Here is a 21,040-nt window from a genome sequence, read left to right as displayed (position 1 = left end):
TGCTCCAGATCGGGCAGCTCCCGCGCAGACATATGGAGTGTGCTACAGCATTTTGTTTGTTTGCCTTCCTGTTTTGTCTGAAGAACTGTGTTTATTTCCCTCTTCATGTTGGTTTATGGCAAACAAAAAAAGATTCAAAGAGACAGTGTTCCTATTTTCTACCTCCGTGTACCGCTGAGTGAGGTGATCTACCACAGCTGCCATAGGCTGCGAGAAAGAGAACTATGATATGCCATGGACATCCTTAGCCCCCACCATGGATGTGCCCCATCCATCGTTCCTACAGTCCCTATCCCTATTGGACACTTGCTTTGGCAAAGCTAATGTGTATTTAGTCCTGCAAATAAAGCTTCTTTGAATTAGATAGATAGATAGATAGATAGATAGATAGATAGATAGATAGATAGATAGATAGATATTACGTGGTTATTCAAATATAATCAGGTAAATCTAGCTTTATACATAACACTGTATAGGCACATATATACTCCCAGTACATAGACACTGTATATACTGTGATGCAGTGACCACTGTTACAGGTAGAAGGCGCTGCCTGGTCTTCCCGGAATACACATGGAGGCGTATTGAGGCCATAGGAACTCATGGCAATCGCAGGCATAACTGTGGTGATGAGTCAAAGTCCGGCATTATTGTGAATGGCCGGTATGTGTGTCGCAGAGGAAGATACTCTGCACTGTCAGCCTGGGGTAAGGATGTTCTGGGACCTGTAGTCCCACAAGTAACTGTGTTGTGTTTGTATAATTATGAAGGGAGGCTGGCAGGGCTAGTTATGAGAAATGGGTGGGTCAAACTAGCCACACACACACACTCCCCTCTAGGGGAGTGGCTACAGCTTGATAATGTGACCAGGGTGTGGGTCACATGTTCCTGTATGGTCTCTGAGTAAGGTACTGTAAGCCTATGTGTTGGGAGTGCCATCTCCCTAAAGAGCACGTAGTGGGGCTTTGGACCTGGTGGCTTGGGGTGTTGGACTAATGTCCTGAATAGAACCTGGACAGGCCACATGAGTCTGTGTTGGACGGTCCCAGGTGGAATGGACACCCTGAAGAGCACAGTGTGATCGTGGTCCTGGACGGTCTGAGTTGGAAGCTCCTGTGAGTGTAGTCTTCCTGGAGCACCTGAGAGACCGTGGACCTGGACGATCTGTGTTGGGGAAGCTATTGTCCTTCGGTGGGTCTGGACTGACTGAGGTATGCCTGCCAGGCAAGTTGGTGATTCCCATGAGGCAGCTTTCCCAGAAGACAGGACTGACAAGAAGTCAGCGTGAGGAGCGGAGCTCCTGGAAGGTAACCCCGGACAAGGAGATTGTCATAAACTGTGATATACGGCATAGAATTGTATTTGCCATATGAACTGTGCGGTCACCAACGGCAACTGGTCAGATAAGGATCAGCATGTTTAGTGGCGCAAGCTAGTGATGTAAAACCATACGTGAAGAAGTAATGAACTATGTGTAAGCCGGTGATGTGTAACCTGGTTTACGGTGCTGTTTATGACGCTTAAATAAACCGTATGGACTGTTTTGTGTTTAAAAATCGTGCTCGTGTGCTTGAATCCCGTGCCAAGCGAATATTCCCCAACGCATTAGTGAGTGCTATCTCACAATACATATACATTTGCCACCTCTTCATGTGTTAATATTACTTCCACATATCTTCCATAAAGCTCCTGATTCCTAAACATCCATTATAGGACAATGAGCGACGGAGTCATGATTTCCTTTCTGATCCCCAAGTGAGGATTATGGGGAACCCTTGGATAATCTATCCCTGCATGAATAAATAATTAGAGACTACCGGAGATCTTCAAGAGGGTTTAACTCTGAATTTGTGATGGGTTAAGCAGAATAAAAGCTTTAACCACTTCTCAGCCAGACATACCAGACACAGAAATGCCAATGCTCTTACACCTTCAGGAGCTGGCAGTGTGCCCGCCACCACCAATTAGCTCCTCGATTTGGGGGATTTTTTTGTTATTAAAATCAATGAGTCTCATAGGGATACAAACCATTATGTGAGACAATGAGAGCAGAGAGATCGAATCAAAGCTGTACCATTTCCAGATGGGAGAGGGCATGCTATATGTGCTGCAGTTGTGTTATGTCAGATAGGACTACATTATCTTATCTCTGGGCACAAACAAACTTTATTTTCTGTTATCTTTGTACTTAAATCACCAGCGTGGTTTTTCATATGTGTATCTGTGCACGTTAAGGTACCTTCACATTAAACGATATCGCTAGCGATCCGTGACGTTGCAGCGTCCTGGCTAGCGATATCGTTGTGTTTGACACGCAGCAGCGATCAGGATCCTGCTGTGATATCGCTGGTCGTTGAACAAAGTTCAGGACTTTATTTGGTCGTCAGACCGGCGTGTATCGTCGTGTTTGACACCAAAAGCAACGATACCAGTGATGTTTTACACTGGTAACCAGGGTAAACATCGGGTTACTAAGCGCAGGGCCGCACTTAGTAACCCGATGTTTACCCTGGTTACCAGTGTAAAATGTAAAAAAAACAAACTACATACTCACCTTCGCGTCCCCCGGCGTCCGCTTCCCACACTGACTGAGCGCCGTAAAGTGAAAGTGAAAGTACAGCACAGCGGTGACGTCACCGCTCTGCTGTTAGGGCCGGCGCTCAGTTAGTGCAGGAAGCGGACGCCGGGGGACGCGAATGTAAGTATGTACTGTTTGTTTTTTTTACATTTTACGCTGGTAACCAGGGTAAACATCGGGTTACTAAGCGCGGCCCTGCGCTTAGTAACCCGATGTTTACCCTGGTTACCCGGGGACCTCGGCATCGTTGGTCGCTGGAGAGCGGTCTGTGTGACAGCTCTCCAGCGATCAAACAGCGACGCTGCAGCGATCGGCATTGTTGTCGCTATCGCTGCAGCGTCGCTTCGTGTGAAGGTACCTTTAGCTGCCAGACTTTACTATAGGATCCTCAAGGGTTGTCTCCCAGAATTGTAATTGGTAAATACAGTATATACAGATACAACAGGAGTATGGCATGTAGAAAAGCTGGTTTTCTCTGGACAGTGAATTGTCACTATATTAATGCCCACTAACTGTCCTGTTCCAACAAAAGTTGCAAGTTAGCTTTAAAACGGAGTTTCTGGCAGATTTTGGGCAATCCTGAGTTAAGCGGGGTGGGACTTACAAAACAATTTAGATATTAGTAAGTATTCTATGCATATTGTCATTCTTCTTTCCTAATAGCAGATATAGCCATAACTTTCAACAGTCCTACAAAACAATGACATGGTTATGTACAAGTCCATGAGACTTCCAACAAGAGGACGGCTGATTCTACAACCCCTGTAAATACCCATAATTCCCCCAAATTATTTTTTCTTACAAACATTGCATTGTGCTGTTGCTCTGTTATTCTACTGAAAATATATAAAAAAAATTGACAGCCAACAATTATTATTCCTTTATCAGTTATGTTCGCTACAGCGATGTCTGCATTTATCGACAAGCTCCACTGTATTCACTCTGCAGGCAGTCAGGTCAATATCACTGGGCTGCGCCTGCACTGTACAGCTGGGAAAACTGGTGTGGCTGGGATTTGTGGTGCTGCTTAGTCAGGGATAATATGTATGTGCGCTGTCCAGCTGCTCAGCAGGTTTACCCAGCTCCCTGCTGTGGCCTATGGAGCAAGACCACACCTTATTTAAACTCCCAGTGTACTGCTGGGAGATTACTTTTATTGTACTTGATTTTCCTATACTGCTTTTGTGGCATTCTGTTCTTGATCCTGACCTGGCTTTTGACCTCCTACTTCATCTTTCTCTGCTATTCCCTCTTATCTAATCTTGTCTAGTTTGACCCTTCTTTGACTAACTCTATGGTATCTGACCATGACTATTTTCCTGACTATGGCTTTAACTCCTTAAGAATTTCTTGGTTATTTCTCCCCCAATTACCTAGCCAGCTAGTTTGACTTTTCTTGCCTCAGGCTCATTCCTCTGCCCCAGAGCTATTCTTTAGATACAACTGAGGGGGACCCTTTGTAAGTACAGATCCATGTATAGGGGATAAATGGTAAAGGCTAGAGTTCCTTTAGGACCTGCAAGATGAAGTGACTTGTTCCAAGTCAGCCTGAGATATTCTCAGGTAGACATTCCCTGGGACTGTCATACTATGTCAGAGTGTTAGGGGGGCATTCTATTCTCAAGGGGCACAGTAGCACTCAGTTGTCAATTTTTTTCATCTATTTCCAGGAAGAATACCAGAAGAACTGCACAATTCACAGTTCCAAGTTTTTCCACTTATAAAAGGAGGTTGGTTCAAGAGTAACTAATCTTTTTGTATTATTTGATTATCCACCAGACATTTCAAATTTATGAATTGTTGCAATATTTTTCATTACTTTATGTAGAATCCTTCTCTCCCAAACACCATGCTGCAAGGCTATTTCACAAGGCCAATTTATGGTCCTTTAGAAGCTCCTTTCAGCTGCTGCTCTGCTAGACTTATGCTCTAATTACAGAGTAAAATATCAAGAAAAAATGGAGTACCAATCCACGAATAATTAAAAGAGTATAACTTTAATGGAATACATAATCGATACAAAAAACATCATAAAAAAAATAAAAATAATAATAATGTACACAAGTAAGTAAGAGAGATACAAAAACAGCAAGGGATCAGGTAAGTGGTGGTTTATGTGTCCCAACTGAGACGGAACAAGGGTATTAAATAAAGTGCTAGTGCTTTTAAGTTCAAAGTATATGAGTACAGGGGTTTAGGCATCAATGTATCCAGAAACCTGTCCCATCAATTCAGGTAAATGCCATATTTCCAAATGCTAACCCATCGTCCCAAAGTACTTACCCATACTGCCGCTCAGACCGGAACACACACCACTCCGCCACCGACGCGCATTTCGCGTGAGCTTTTTCAAGGTGCGGTCTAATTACAGAGTACAGGTTTTCCCCGCTGGAGTTCAGGAGTGGACAGCAAAGAGACTTAGAAAGGGGAATTCCTCTACTCTGATCAGAAAACTGAGTATGGTTTTTGATAAGCAGTTAAAAGCAGCTTCAAAAAGAGTATGAATTGGGCATATGAATCAGCACTGCGTCATGGTGTTTGGGAGAGCAACAAAGTAAAATAAGGTAATGAACTATATTACAAAAACTCCAAAATTTTGTAATTCCTGGATGTCAAATAAATCCGAAAAAAAGTTTAGTTATTCCTTAATACACATCACCAAAATAACCAAGTGACCCATGACTTTCAGTGAGCCTTTGCTCATAAGGTGGATCTTCACTTGTCTTCGAGGGATTTGCACCATCGCTGATTAGGGAATTGCATTATTAGAGTTTCCATGACATCCATTCTCATGTACGATGGTATATAAATACCATCTGTCCTGTAACTGAGCTCTACTATTAACTACACAGTAAAACAGTTTGACTGTGATGCTGAATACCAACTATTGTCACGCTGGCGGCTAGTGCTGGGGCAATGTTCCACCCGTGACTGGTCTGCTGGCTAACGTTTCTGCAAGCCTTGCACTAAAGTGATCAGTAAGAGATGTATAATGAACAGTCGCCTTTCTTAAGAACAGACACATTTCCTGATGTCGTTTCCACCGCTCTGCACAGTAACACAGTGGCATTTGCAGTGACAATGCCTTTGGGTATCGGTAAAGTCCGACTTTGCTTTATGAATATTAACAGATCTGCAAATCGTGCATGAATGAAGCCAGAAACCAATCCAATGGCTTCATCTGATTACAGGAGACACTTCTGCTGAATGTGTGGTACATTACTGTATCCAGTATGTGTGCAGCGCCAGCTGAATGAGCCTCACATCTACACCGGGCAGCATAAGAAACATGCAGGATCATTCATTCCAAAAAGGTCATAAAGACATTAGACCCAGATGAGGAGAAGTCTTTGATGTGTCATCTCCTATCAACTTGTTTTCAGCCGATCTTCTCCTTGTAAAGTGGCACCAAACAGTTGCCACCAGGTTTGTGATCCAACCTTGCAAAAGAGATTTGCCATTCAAGGCTCTAACTCATCACCAGTATCGGAGAAAGGGATCTAGACAATAGTAGCCACTAGCGGGTCCTTGTGTGATGCCATCAGAGCTTTGGCATGGTGCACACTGGCCAACTCTGAATTATGCAAGTCTTGGAGAAAAGAGGTTGTTGGCCATTTTTCCTTATAACCATGACTTATCAAGCTTCATCTATGGCCCCATAATGTTCATTTTGGTGCCAGTGAATCCTATTTTCCAGGATGATTTCAAAGTCTTTGGCAGCAATGGCAAATTTGTCAACTACACTTTCAGAATATTCCAGAAAGAATCTCTCAAATGAAAGGGATTGTTATTTGGAGACAAAATAGCAGAGACTGTTTGCATAGGGTGAGAAGTGTCAGGCTTGTTGTAGATTTCAGCTTTCAGCAGAATCTTCCATCATTTATTGCAGGGAAAGAAACTGATTTACTTGGTACATACATCGACCATTCACAACATACTAGAGGTATCCTACAATACAGTCTAAAGAAGAACTAAACATGTATCTATAAAATGTAAACAATAACACAGCGTCCCCTGGTGTTTGCTCAACACAGCCCCTCTAGCATAAGCATGCAGCTGTTGTGTTCTCCACCACACCAAGAAGTCATATAAAGAGGGGTGGTATGTGAGCAGAGATTGTTCAGATGAAATACCACTTTCAGTGACACCATCACTTGAGAGTCTACCCCTGCCCATGTCAAGTCACAAAGGAGGCACATTACGCAGCTGGATAAGGGGACTGAGATTGGACCAGGTTTGTTATTCCCCTTTTGTAAAGGGTTAGAATGAATGCAAGGATCCCCGGCCTCTGTACAGATGCCACAGTCAAGGATTTAAAAATTAACCAGAATGCAAAATTGTGGATTGAAATAAGTCCTTAGTCCTCTATCCCAGATGAATAAGTCATATGTGCCATCAAGCCAGGAACATCAATGAGGCTTCGGGAAAAAACGAAAACTTCCTGAAAGAGTTTGAAAATATCTTCGGGATGCAAAGTCCTCTAGAAACCTCCCAGGAAGTGAAATTTTTTCAGTGGAAGAGTGTTAAAAGGTATTGAGGAGCATGACCCCAATCAGATGCCTCTTATACAGCCAAATCTGTTCTGTTGCTTTGCACTGAGGATTGGAAACACCCCAAAACCACGTGTCTGCAAATTGAGATTCTGGTTTGGCTTTTATCCTGTCATATGGCAAGGCTCATTGAAGGGTCAATATTTACTGTTAGGATCGCTACTTCCAATAGGTGGCACTAGAGTTCTAATCCTCTTCCTCTCTGAAGAGAAAATTTGCATACTTAATTTACCAGGAGAGCATGCATTTCTTATAAGTCTCCTCACTCTGACATACCAGGCCTTGCTTGTCCCTCTCCACAAGGAGAAACATTACCACTTAGATCCCAGTATTAAGCCTCTCACCTAGCCAAATCAGATCTCACACTTTGCACTGATGAGAGGCAAAACACCATGTCGGCAATTGAGACTCTGGCTTGGCTTTTATCCTAAGTCATGTGGCAAGGCTCGTTAAAGGGTCAATTTTGATTTTTAGGTTTGCTACTTCTAACAGATTGCAGTAAAATTCGAGTTCTCTTCCTCAATTTGCATATTTAATTTCACAAAGGAGCAGTGCATGGCCTATTTGTCTCCTTACACAGACATGCCACTCTCCAAAAGGAGTAACATTACCCCTTTGAACCCTGGAAAAAAATGGCATTTTTGGCCAAATTTTCCAATTTTCCAGCAGAGAAATACCCCAATTGACCAAAGTTGGAATTCATTAAAATTTCGAATCATCCTCCTTGGTATTTAGATGAAGTACTTGACCCTGATAATAGTCTAAAAACTGTGGAAATTAGAAAGTTTGGGAGTGGGGGTCTCATGGGCGGTCAGTAGCGTCCACAGACCCCATGATAACTTGTTATCTTACAGGAACATGTGTAGGTTATAGCAACATTCGGATCATAAACCCATTCTGCTTATTTTCTATCGTCTAGCTCAGGCCAAGCTTCACTTCTGATTATTTTCACTAAAAATAAAAGGATGTTTCCTTTTATAAATGATGGTTTCCTGCATTTTTTGGAGGGGGGAAAAAAGGATTAATTATCAACGTTCACCTTAAACCACAGACTGACAGGGTTATGTGTCATCTGCTATTCTCCATAGGACTATCGGTAAACCTATAAAAAATTATTTAGAGCAGCAACATAACTAGTGGGCGGCCAGGGTGGATAAAAAGTTTATGATGGGAAAGGGCAAAAACAAGGCAGAGAGAAAAACTGAGTATTTGCCCCATGATAAGGGAGATCCTAAACATGGAGACAAATATGCAGCTGCAAATGTACTAGGTTAACACGCTGCGTATTTGGTACAGAATATACAGGCAGATCCACAGGATTTCTGCACCAAAAATCCTTATGTATTTTCCACAATTAGGGCTTGTGCAGGAGACTGAATTTTCAGTCCGAGCGAGATCTGCCAAAATATTGGATCACACTCGGCCAATGTTATTCTATGGGGTCGTGCCGATTTTTTTCTCGGATTGATTCTGTCGGACGAAAAAAAATATTGCAGCATGTTCAATTTAACTCTGTAAATCGGATCGAAGCAAGTGAATGAGTTTGTGAAAAACATTGGACTGCTCTCAGATGACATCTGAGTGCAGTCCAAATTTAACAGACTCATATAAGAGAGCAGATGGAGAATTTCTTTCCAACTCATAGTGTGATTAGAATAACCAGACCGAGTCTCTCGAGTGAAAGAAAATACAGTCGTGTGACTCTAGCTTCTTTATGCTTTTTTATGTAATTTTTTTCATTGCAGAAAACACAACAAAACAATGCCTGGTCATCGGTTTAACCAGTGAATTTAAGCTCCCCTTTGAAATAAATGAGTCAAATCTGCACCACAAAGGTGAATTTCATATCATTGAAAGGGTTGTCAGGTCTTTCTGTACAAATCTAATGTCAATCTATGTGACTGCAGACTTCTGAATATTCACAGTGTGGGAAACCGGTGGTGTTTTGACCACAAGTATGTGTTGAATACTTCTGGCCACATTTTGACTAGACGTGTTCAGCCGCCTGGCTCAGTTTGCTTGCATTGAGCGTGGTCAGGCACGTCTAGTCGTCATGTGACCACTTGCATGCAAATTGCACACTTGTGGTCATGCTCATGCTGCTCCCGGCACCGGAGAACCCTGACAGTGCATACTGTGGGGATTCACAAGTCTGCAGTCACATAGAGTGACTGCAGACTTGTACCCCAAGCCTGGACAACCACTTTAAGCAGCAACCATTGGTGCAATCCGCACAAAGTTAAAAAAAAGGAGCTATAAGTTTAGAAAAAGGAACCGGTTCCAAACCCTGATACACGAAAACATTTACTGTGCTACACATCTTTGGATGATTAGTTATGAATACGTCACTCGTCACCAAATACTGCAAGGCGCATTTCTGCAACACAAAAAATTGAGATGCTGCAAATTTTACAAAAATGTAGCAAAAGCCATTTTCTATACCGAATCCACCCCCCTACAAATAAAAATATAAGGCTAACTTAAAGCTCATCCACTTTGCTGGTTCTGTAAAATGCTGTGGATTTTCTGTGCATAAAATCCACAAGAAATGTTTGTAAAATCCGCAAAAAAAATATCCTATTTTCAATCAAGACAAAAATTGTGAATGGTGGGGTCCTTGACAAAATTGTCTTAAAAGTCCACCCCCCATAAATAAAGAAGCAGAATCAAGACTATAACAGCAAGTTGGCCCCCATCCCATTTGCAGCCCGAAATGACAATATGATTCAATAATTTAACCCTGACCGCTCCAACCTCATCCAGCTGTAACCAAGCTGAATGACAAACGTCTGTTTAGAGGACAGGTGGGAAATGACACCGCCAGAGTGTCTTCTGTCTTCTACACATTTCTACAATTTCGATTAAGTGGTTTCCTGTTCACTAGATGTAATTACACGCATTTTAGACATGTTAAAAATTGTAGCAGTCAGCCATCTTAAATGGCCTGCCACAAAAAAAAGGCATTACACGTGTTTCCTCTCAAGAGTGGCTTTTATTTGTGGTTAGACCCTAAATGAGAGACGATATTGTCCTTCTCTGATCTTGTGGGACTTTACGAGTGTCGAATAACACAGTTACTTTAATTGTGCCGCAGTTCCCTTCCAGTCCAATCCAAGAACTGCAAACCTATCATAACGGAAGCTGCTGAAGAGATACTATGAAAGGTGCCAGGTCAGCAGTCACCATGCAAAACAAATCTAAAAAAGCATAAAGACAATACACCCAAGGAAGAGATAAATGGATTAGAGGTGACATGATGTCCGTCGGGGGCTTCCTGAGGACAAGTGAATTGTGTTGACAACAATCTATTGGTGCAAAACTCAAAATCCTCCATTCCAAAGAAAATTGTCTCCAGGCCATTCTCCGTCTTCCTCCAGGTTGGAGACGTTGCAGAATATAGGATGCATTGGGGGGGTTTGTGATCGATGCATTGTTAAATGTGTTACAAATGAGATGACAGCTGAGATTATCATAAATGGTAAGAGCAGCCGGGACAGAAATTAGCATTGACGTGAATCTCTAGCGCTTGGCATCGGTGGGGATTTCACTATATGAGCCAAAATAGTGTTAAGGAAAAAAAGAAGCTGTAGAGTTGACGGCTCAAGAAAGTGTTAGTGACGAGATTATGTGACGGTGCATGATCGAGGGGGCTCAGATACGGAAAAAATGCAAAAAAGGACTTCTAGTCTACACAGAGAATGGTACTAGGAAGTAAAATCCAGATTTATGTAACTATCGCATGTATAAAAACTTCCAAGATATGTCTAGAAACATCTAGTTCTTGGCATGCAGTTCCTGTGGGAAGACCATTTCGATCCAAACATCCAGTTGACACAGGGGCAGAGCTCAAGGGGTGTATCAGTAAATAGTTATGATAGAGACACTTCGTTAATCCCTTCAGGACCCCCAGGTTTAAAAAAAACAAAAGTAATATACATTTTTTGTCCATATTGCCAGTCATAGTCATTCTACCTGGTCACACATATTCAGAAACACCGGGCGACAATCCAACAATCTTTCTGGGAATATTCTCTCAATGAAAAGTCTGTTGTCTAACGTTCGAGTGAAAAAAATCAAACACAGCTGACTTCATTGTTAACTATAAAAGTTTTTGATTGATTAGTTAGAACAATTATTTGTTCTTAAAGGATTATTCCCACAGTCGTTCTATTTTTTACAAAATGCATACTTTTTGCTAACCCCTTCACGACGTGTATGTACGTCTTATGTCATGTATAGCCCTTTGATGCAGGCTCCAGCTCTGAGCCCGCATTTTTTCAGCCACATGACATCTGATTTCTGTAATAGAACAAAAATAAAAAACAACCATATCCCTCACCTGTCCATCATTTGTCTCATGCTGTAATCCATGTCTGGGAATAAATAGTGTAATGGGCGTTAGGTGAGTATAACTTTGTTATTTTTAAATAAAAAAGTAAAAGTGTATTTTTTTGTTTTATTTAAAATAAAATACTTTATTTTGGCTGTGTTTATTTACCATATAACTATAGGATTAGTAATGGATAGGTGTCTTATAGACTAATCCGTGTTGTTCATGTCACCTGACAAATCAAACAAATATGAACCCTACTTGCCACCACTACAGGGCAAGTGGGAAGAGCCGAGCAGAGCACCAGAATTGGCATATCTGCTGGATGCGCTTTCTCTCGGTGGCTGCAGGCTGATATTTTTAGGCTGAGGGAGCCAATATCCATGGCCCCTTACCAGACTGAGAATACCAGCCCCCAGCTTTCTGCTTTAGCATGGCTGGTTGTCAAAAATGGTAAGGACCCCACACCATTTAAAAAAAAAAAAAAAAAAACTTGTCAGGTACCATTTCCCACACTGCTGAAGCATTGGAGCATGGGCTAATGTCATATGGCTTTCCCATAATGCCTGCCAGTTATGAAATCTGGCAGAATAACATACCTTGTACACTGGTGGTTAGCCCTGGGGCCATCACTGATAAGCAGTTTCTAGTAGAGTACAATTTGTGTGGCAGAGTTTTTTTTTTTAATCTCCAGAGTCTTTCTCCTTTGTAGAGTTTAAGCTCTTATGGTCAGCAGAATCCAATCTTTCTTCTATAGAGTGTAAGCTCTTATGATCAGTGGGGTCCTCTTACTGTCTCTCTCAACTGTTGAGTGTAAGCTTGTATGGTCAGTGTGCTCCTCTCTCTTCTATAGAATGTAAGCTCTTATGGTCAGAGGGGTCCTCTCTCTCCTATAGAATGTAAGCTCTTATGATCAGAGGGGTCCTCCCTCCTGTAAAGTGTAAGCTCTTATGGTCAGTGGGGTCCTCTTGCTCTACTTTTGAGTATAAGCTCTTTTGATCAGTAGTGTTCTCTCTCTTCTATAGAGTGTAAGCTCTTATGGTTAGCAAGGTTCCATCTATCGTTCCTGTAGAGTGCAAGCTCTTATGGTCAGCCGGGTCCTCTCCCTGCCTTTTTCTTCTGTAAAATGTAATCTATTATGGTCAGCAGGGTCCTTTCTCTCTCTCTTTTGTAGAATGTAAGTTCTTTTGGTCAGCAGGGTCCTCTACTATAGAGTATAAGCTCTTTTGGTCAGCGGGGTCCTCTCTCTCCTATAGAGTGTAAGCATTTATGGTCAGCGTGGTCCTCACTGTACCTCTCACCTGTAGAGTCTAATCTCTTAAGTTCAGTGAGGTTCTCTCTCAACTGTACTCTGCCCAACCTTTATTGTATTAGCAATCGCAAGCTTTCCGGTATTGATAAGCACCTCATTCACATTAGCCAAAAATCAAATTTTTGAGGAAAATTAGGCAAAAGTAGGCAAATTCAAATGTCAACAGATGTGCTTATCTCCAGATGAATTCCCACCGTTTAGTAACTTATTACCTATCTAGTTGATGGATGACACCTTGCTTTCTCCGCATTCAACCTCTTTACAGTTACTCCCAGACATAGTAGTGGGGCCTTAGGACTAACCAAGAGCAACAACTTACTGTAAATGTTCCCTCAAATTTGTACTGGGGTTCTGTATTTTTCTCCCCCAGACCTTAAACATAATGATAGTCTGAACATTCTCTATGAAGGTGAATTGTAAGTAGCTCCATGAGATATTTGCACGTCGTTATCAGAACTAATATGAGCCGCCGTGATAACGATAGATAGCAACGTAATATAATCACTACATGATTATTACAGTTCCTGAGGTTCAGGTCACCATGTTCTGTCAGAAAGGGAATTGTATGCTGTAAAGGGTACTGAACTGAGCAAATTACTTAAAGACAATGACCTCTGTACCCAGAACACATCTCACTGTGTCTCATACAAACAAGGTTGGACTTTGCTTTCTACCTAAGGGAAAGTCTTTCCATGGCTCGAAGTGAATGGGTCTCTATGACATCATTCTGTTTTTTTGTGCTGGATCCTATGATCTTTCAGCCTTTTATTCATTACCTACGGTGCCGCTCAGCACGTTTCTCCGCTTTAAAACCTGCCAGTGAACTGCAGCCATGCAGAGATTAAAGGTCCAACAAAGGGTTCATCGTGAGTCCATCCTAGATTTAGTTTCTACTCAGTGAACTGTGCAAAAGCAGAGTTGACAATGACGGGAGTTAAGAACTGCACAGCGAGATGTCTTCTATCAGCCATCATGTCAAAAATACAAGCAAGGAGTGTTGTAAGTGCAAATATAAGATGGCAACTAGAGCTGGTACCTTCATTAAAGGGACTCTGTCACCTCAAATTGGCGGGATATTTAAATGACTTTTTACCTGTCCGATGGGCGGTGTTTTATCTTCATTTCTCCACCCCATCCGTCCCTGTTGTCAGCAATATGTTAGTGAATTAGAGTACTTGTGCTCCATAGTTGGTGCGTGCGCAATGCTATTTTTGGTCGTGCACGCTCAGTATGCTTTGCCCAACTACGGGCAAAGCCGAAAAGCATTACTGCGCATGCGCCCGCGCACTATGTCCCGCAACACAGTGAAATACTTCCGGGACATAGTGTGCGGGAGCCACCATAAAGAATAAAATGTGGTCTGCTTCTAGATAGTGGATTAGTGAGGCAAATAAAGTAATGTACCCTCTAAACCTTTAGAAGCTATTAATGTATCAATTCCCCCTTAAAAAATAATAGTGCCCCGTAGTGCCAAAATAATTCCAACCCCCAACAAAAAATAGTTTTTGCTCACCCAATCTGAGTGGTCAAGTTCTTCATTCTCCGGTGCCAGGACAATGCAATCTGTGACCTAAAGAAGAGAAAGAGTGGTGAGGCAGGAAGCCAATGCTACTAGGGGATCCAACTGTATTCGTGGCATGGTGCTGTTGACTAGTGATGAGCAAACATGCTCAGATAACGTCTTATTTGAGCATGCTCGGGTGTTATTGGGAATCTGGGCATGCTGGTACATTATGTTCGAGTCCCTGCAGCTGCATGTTTGCAACTGTTAAATAGCCTCAACACATATGGAGATTCCCTAACAAACAGGCAATCCCGGCATGTGTTGAGGCTGTCTAACAGCTGCAATTCATGCAGCCGCAGGGACTCGAACATAATATACAAGTATGCCTAGATGCTTGGATAACACCCGAGCGTGCTCAGATAAGACGTTATCCGAGCATGTTCTCTCATCACTACTGCTGATACAATTCAAAGTGCCATATTCCCGGAGATTTTGGATATGTGCACACAACGTTTTTTTCAGGCTGATTCCACCTGAAAAAGTGCTAAAGTGAAACGCTACAAAGAATGAACATAATGCATATCAATGTCAAGACAACATGGCTGTGCGCATGTTCAGTCTTTTTAATCTTCTTTTATCCTCTCCAGGTTTCAAAAGTCATGAAGCACTTTCAACTTGGAAGCCACTCATTATTTCTAGTTTAAATTATCAAAAAAAGATGTCGTTACTGCAAAAAGGACTCAAAAGACACTGGAGAAGATGCTTCATGAAACAGACCGCTGACGTTTTCTTCATGAATCTTAGCCTTGAAAAACTCAACAGGTCTGTTATAGTCATAAAGACTAGTGATGAGCGAATATACTTGTTACTCGAGATTTCTCGAGCATGCTCGGGGGTCCTCCGAGTATTTTTTAGTGCTCGGAGATTTAGTTTTTCTTGCCGCAGCTGAATGATTTACAGCTATTAGCCAGCATAAGTACATGTGGGAGTTGCCTGGTTGCTAGGGAATCCCCACATGTAATCAAGCTGGCTAAGAGATGTAAATCATTCAGCTGTGGCAAGAAAAACTAAAACTCCGAGCACTAAAAAATACTCGGAGGACCCCCGAGCATGCTCGAGAAATCTCAAGTAATGAGTACATTCGCTCATCACTTATAAAGACGTCATGTAGGCATACCCATAAAGTATTTTTTACAAGTTTTTGGAGAAGAGACAGGGTATGTATGTACAGAGTCTATATCGCTGAGGCTTTTTTTTAGCAAACTGAGCAGCACTAAGTTTTGAGGAGTTTTGCATTTTTTTAGGAGGATTTGTAGAGTTTCCTCCCCGTTTCTGCTGACTAAAATCCTAAAAAACCCACACATAACCACTGAATGAAAACTCTCCAAATCCTCCTCAAAAACTTAGTTTGAAGTTTCCTTTCCAAAAATGCGGCAAAAAGACTCAGCGTGCACATACCCTTACAAACACACCGTAACTCTGTACCAATATGGGTTGTGGATTTCCGTTGCCAAATTATTTGCAGAATTCACACCAATGACACCCGATGAAACCCATTTAATTTTGATCTAGTAAGCCATACACAAGAATAGCAGATATGGGGGTGTTCAATAGACCTCAATGATGTCATGACAATGTCATCTGCACCTTTACCCATTTTCAACTGTTTAAATGTTGCAAGGGACAACAGAATCTAGCAAGTCAAACTTTGTGGTCAGAGCTAGCCCCGATCGCGGCCATTAAGCTTGGGTGCCAGGCATGAAACTCTACCTGCAATCATACCCTTTTTGTATAAAGCAGGCTGAGCTTTTGAGCATGCCTCATAAATCCAGAGTGAACATTTACGCTAAATGCACAAATGGATGTCCCAAATCGAAACCTAGGCAGAGAGATCCTCCCAGATTGAATTAACACTGGCTTGTAGATTAGCGCAGTAGACTGTCAGTCTTTACATGTCTCACAATGGTAACACCCTCTTAACACCTCACATGTGTAGGGCCATAGTATCTCAAGGCCTTAGTAGTGGGTAAGGAGACAAAAACTATTAATTCTCAGAGGCCCAGATCATTATCCATACAAGGATGTCAAGATTGATTATTATAAATATGGTCAAGCTTGGTTGGATCAGGCACCATTCATGACACATTTCCTTATCTAGACATTTTGGAGCACCAGTAAAGAAAAAACAATTGACATAAAAGTATCACTTTTCCTATAATTGAGGTTAAGACAACCTGTCACTTTACAACGTGTAAAACTTTGTACAGTAGTAACCAGTACAAACTGCTTTCTAATCTAATGGTTCTTTATGACTGCGCTCGCTGTAGACTTTGGCAGCTCTCATTTCCAAGAAAAAAACTATGCATAGCTTAAATGATACAAACTGGGTCACTTTAATTACTGAATTTTTTTTTTCTTTTTACAGTAATGAAAAGTACGTGCTCCCCTTCTAGACGTCTCCTAACAAAGCATAATTGTCATGTGGAATGTTCCTGATTGTAAAATATATGAAGACATATAAATAATAAAAGAAAAAGTAATTCTTCCATAAAGTATATGATGTGTTACATGGCTGCGTGTAATTATGCAATTATGTAACACTATAAATGTTATGGATGGTGAATCGATGTGAATACTTTTCTGCCAATGGATGGTGGGTTTTTTCTTAAGTTGCCTCTTCTAGAACTGACCGGATTTTCCGTAAGAGGTGGGTTTCTTTTTATAAGCTGTGAGAAGGTCACTGTTAAAATACTGGAGGGGAGATATGCATCACTGAGGATCTGGAAAAATGCTCCAGAACACTGTACTGAGAGAGGTTAATCGGCCACATTAAGGGCTAGGTATTTGTGGAAAGCTAAATTGTGGGTGGGAGGCTGTTCATTATATCTCCAACCCCATAGTATGGTCCAGAGGGTAAATGTTCAGCCTTTGGACTCACTCAGTGTTCAGTGTGTCTGGAGTTGAGATTTCCAGAGTTGTGATCAAGTTAAAGAGGACTGATCCTTGTTTTTCTTTTCCCCTCAGCGGGTGGATCCCTGCAGCCACACAGACTTTACTGTATGCAATTTTTTTTCTCCTTATGCCAGAAGGGCCGTGTTTATTTACCTAATTTGGACTGGTTTATGCAGTACGTTTTTTAATAAACTAGTTGAAAACTTAATCAGAAAGTATCCCTTTGTCTACCTCTCTAAGCAGCCGAGTGAGTCGATGTACCACAGTTGGTGCTAGAGGTGTGGGCAACTACCCCAGGAAACCACAACAGATAGCATGGAGGAGCTGATCAAACACCTGGTCCAAGTCCAGCAATATCAGCAGCAGTACCAACAGCTGCAGCAAGCACAACAGCAGCAGCTAGCACAAAATTAAACAGTTGGTGTAGCAACTCCAACAGCAGCAGCGGCAGCAACAGGAGGCTTTTCGGCGGCAGATGGAACTCTTCGTAGAGGCCATCCATGGGATGGCGACAGCCCCTCCCCGAGTCCAGGTGATAATTTATACATCCAGAAGGCAGTAAGATGTGCAATGGAAAAGATGACCCAGGGTGATGATGTTGAGGTATTTTACCCGTATTTGAAAGGGTAGCAGAACGAGAGAAGCTGTCACCGAAGCAGTGGGTGGAGGTGTTGGCCCCCTATCTAACTACCGAACCCCAAAATGCTTATTATAACCTGGCCTTACAGGACGTACAGGAGTATGCAAAATTAAATACTGAAATATTGACACGCTCAGACTATGTCTGTCAGAGCACAAAGGGTTCCCAAATGTTCGACCTGCTAAATCTAAAATGGACATGTTGTTCCAGTAGTTTTGAGGCAAAGGGGAGAAGTGATATTGGGCAATAGCTAGATACAGAGGATGGGTCAATAGAGCAATTTTTGAGGACAGGTGTGATTGAGGCATGTTTGAAGCATGAGGGGAAAACACCAATTGTTATTGATGGGTTGAAGAGATGGGTTAGAGTTGGGATGAGGACTGTGGTGTGGTTTGGGATGAAGTGGAATGGGATCGGGTCAAGTGCACAGGTGGTGAGATTTGATCTTGAAAGTAGGGTGGAAAGTTGGTCTTCTATAATGGTGGAGAAGCAGGTGGAAGAGGAGGGCTGAGTAGTTAGGAATAGGGGTTGTGGGGGTTGTAGGCCAAATCTTTCTCTGATGTTATCAATCTTCTGTTTGAAGAATGAAGCAAAGTCTTCAGTTGAGATGTGTGGAGAAGGAGGAGGTGCTGGGGGACGGAGGACAGAATTGAAGGTGTTGAATAGCTGTTTAGGGTTGTGAGACAGGGAGGATATGAGAGATGAGAAGTAGGTTTGTTTTGCTGCAGCGAGTGTTTAGTCTTGAAATTAGTGAGGGACTGTTTGAATGCGGTGAAGTCCTCGTTGGAGTGTGATCTTTTCCATCTCCGCTCAGCAACTCTGGAAGCGCCCTTCAGTTCTTTGGTCAGGCTGGAGTGCCAGGGTTGTCTGTTGATTTTGGAAGCTTTGGTATGTATGAGAGGGGCGACCGATTGAAGAGCTACAGCTATTGTGGTGTTATACAAAGTGGCAACGGCATCCACAATGTATTAGGAACTTATGTCAAATTGTTTGCAAGAGGCTGAAGTATGGGAAAGTCAATGTGGAAAAGCTGGGTAACATACCAAATTGTTGGCAAGAGGCTGAGGTATGGGAAAGTCAATGTGGAAAAGCTGAGTAACGTACCACATTGTTTGCAAGAGGCTGAGGTATGGGAAAGTCAATGTGGAAAAGCTGGGTAACGTACCACATTGTTTGCAAGAGGTTGAGGTATGGGTAAGTCAATGTGGAAAAGCTGGGTAACATACCAAATTGTTTGCAAGAGGCTGAGGTATGGGAAAGTCATTGTGGAAAAGCTGGGTAATGTACCACATTGTTTGCAAGAGGTTGAGGTATGGGTAAGTCAATGTGGAAAAGCTGGGTAACGTACCACATTGTTTGCAAGAGGCTGAGGTATGGGAAAGTCAATGTGGAAAAGCTGGGTAACATACCACATTGTTTGCAAGCGGTTGAGGTATGGGTAAGTCAATGTGGAAAAGCTGGGTAACGTACCACATTGTTTGCGAGAGGCTGAGGTATGGGAAAGTCAATGTGGAAAAGCTGGGTAACGTACCAAATTGTTTGCAAGAGGCTGAGGTATGGGAAAGTCAAAGTGGAAAAGCTGAGTAACGTACCTGTAGGAAAAATAGAGAAATGGACATGTTGATTAGAGTGCGATGGTGACAGACGGCAGGTTACAGTCTGTATACATCATATTAAATTCTGGATAACTCCACACACTTCTATGATGCACTTATGTGATGCACTCTACAGACTGAGTATGCATGTAAACTTTTGAGCACAACTGTATATCGCCAGCTTTAATTTGTGATTTCTTGATAGCATCAATGAGTCTGGTGGTTCTGGTTTCCTTTTTAACATAATAGAGTCCACCATTTACATCCTGAGAGCCTGAAGGTCTCAGGAGAAAGTCAACATGAAGAAGTACCAGTTAATGAATGGAGTAGCTTGGTATGTTGCCTTGAACTTTAACCAGTAATGAATTTATTAGGCTTATTGTGTTCTGGAACAGAAGGAAGATAAATGTTTCTAAGACTATTAACTTGGCTGATAATAGCTAAGTAATGTGGCTAATAAACCTAGTCATGACACACACTGAGTAAATAACATGGTGGTGACTTCTGTTTGCTCTACCAGTAGATATTGCATCATTTCTTGATATGATCCTATACACAAGTGATTCCAAACCCACCAGTCTCTAGTTGTCAAAGCATACTGGGAATTATAATGTTTCCAGTATGCCCTGGGTGCCACAAGTTTGGGAAAACTTCTATACAATGTGCAAGTCTGGTCGTAGTGATTCAACTTGGACTTTGTATGATCAACTTAAAGGGGTTATCTGGAGCCGCCTGGCTTCTGCATCAGCTGATGATGATGATACCTCCTCCACCTGCAAAGATGCATACACAATCTGCAGGTAATGTGCGCATGTCTTACTCCAATGAACAAGACACAGTCATCGATCTTGTATGAGCCTTGGCAGGTGTTTTGGATCATAAGGTTAGTGCCAAAGTTGACCTATAAGACCGATGTAACCCACCGGTTGGAGTGTGACGACTCTTCAATTAACTAAGCAGTTTGGCAGTAGCACTGTGGATTTGGGGGAACTGTGGAAGCACATTAAAGGCAACTTTACTATTTAACACCAGGCACAATTTCTTTAAAAGCTTCACCAACATATTTGGCAAATTGCACACAACACAACATTCAGTCCTCATCAACCCCAGATCCAATTACGTATGAAGACTTATTTTCAAAGCAACGTTCCATGGGAAAGAAATATGCAAAGTGATATTCCTTGAAAATACATCTCCATATATAGTTGGGTCTCTTCAATGGAAGCTGATATCCCCACTCCCTCAAAGTTCAGCCAACCAATACCCTGTTCTGTACTGAGGAGGGTCAAAAACTCCAAAGCAGATGAGTCTCTGGTTTGATTGGTATAAGCTGCTTTGAATATTCTTTTTTCCCATGGAGCATTACTTTGAAAATACATCTCCATACTGACTTGAGTTTCTTCAGTGAGAGCTGGTACGCCATTGGTATGCATCTAAGAATCTCATTCAGCCAATCGCAAATTTGCTCTGCACTGATGAGGGGCAAAAATCCGAAAGCAGTTCTGTGTAGAGATAGGTCTCTAATTGAATAAGTCTATTTTGTAAACTTCTAGGACCCCCTGTCCTTGCTATCTTGCTA

This window comes from Ranitomeya variabilis, chromosome 2, assembly GCF_051348905.1.
Source record: "Ranitomeya variabilis isolate aRanVar5 chromosome 2, aRanVar5.hap1, whole genome shotgun sequence".
Taxonomy (NCBI): domain Eukaryota; kingdom Metazoa; phylum Chordata; class Amphibia; order Anura; family Dendrobatidae; genus Ranitomeya; species Ranitomeya variabilis.
Note: the sequence above shows the minus strand (reverse complement) of the source record.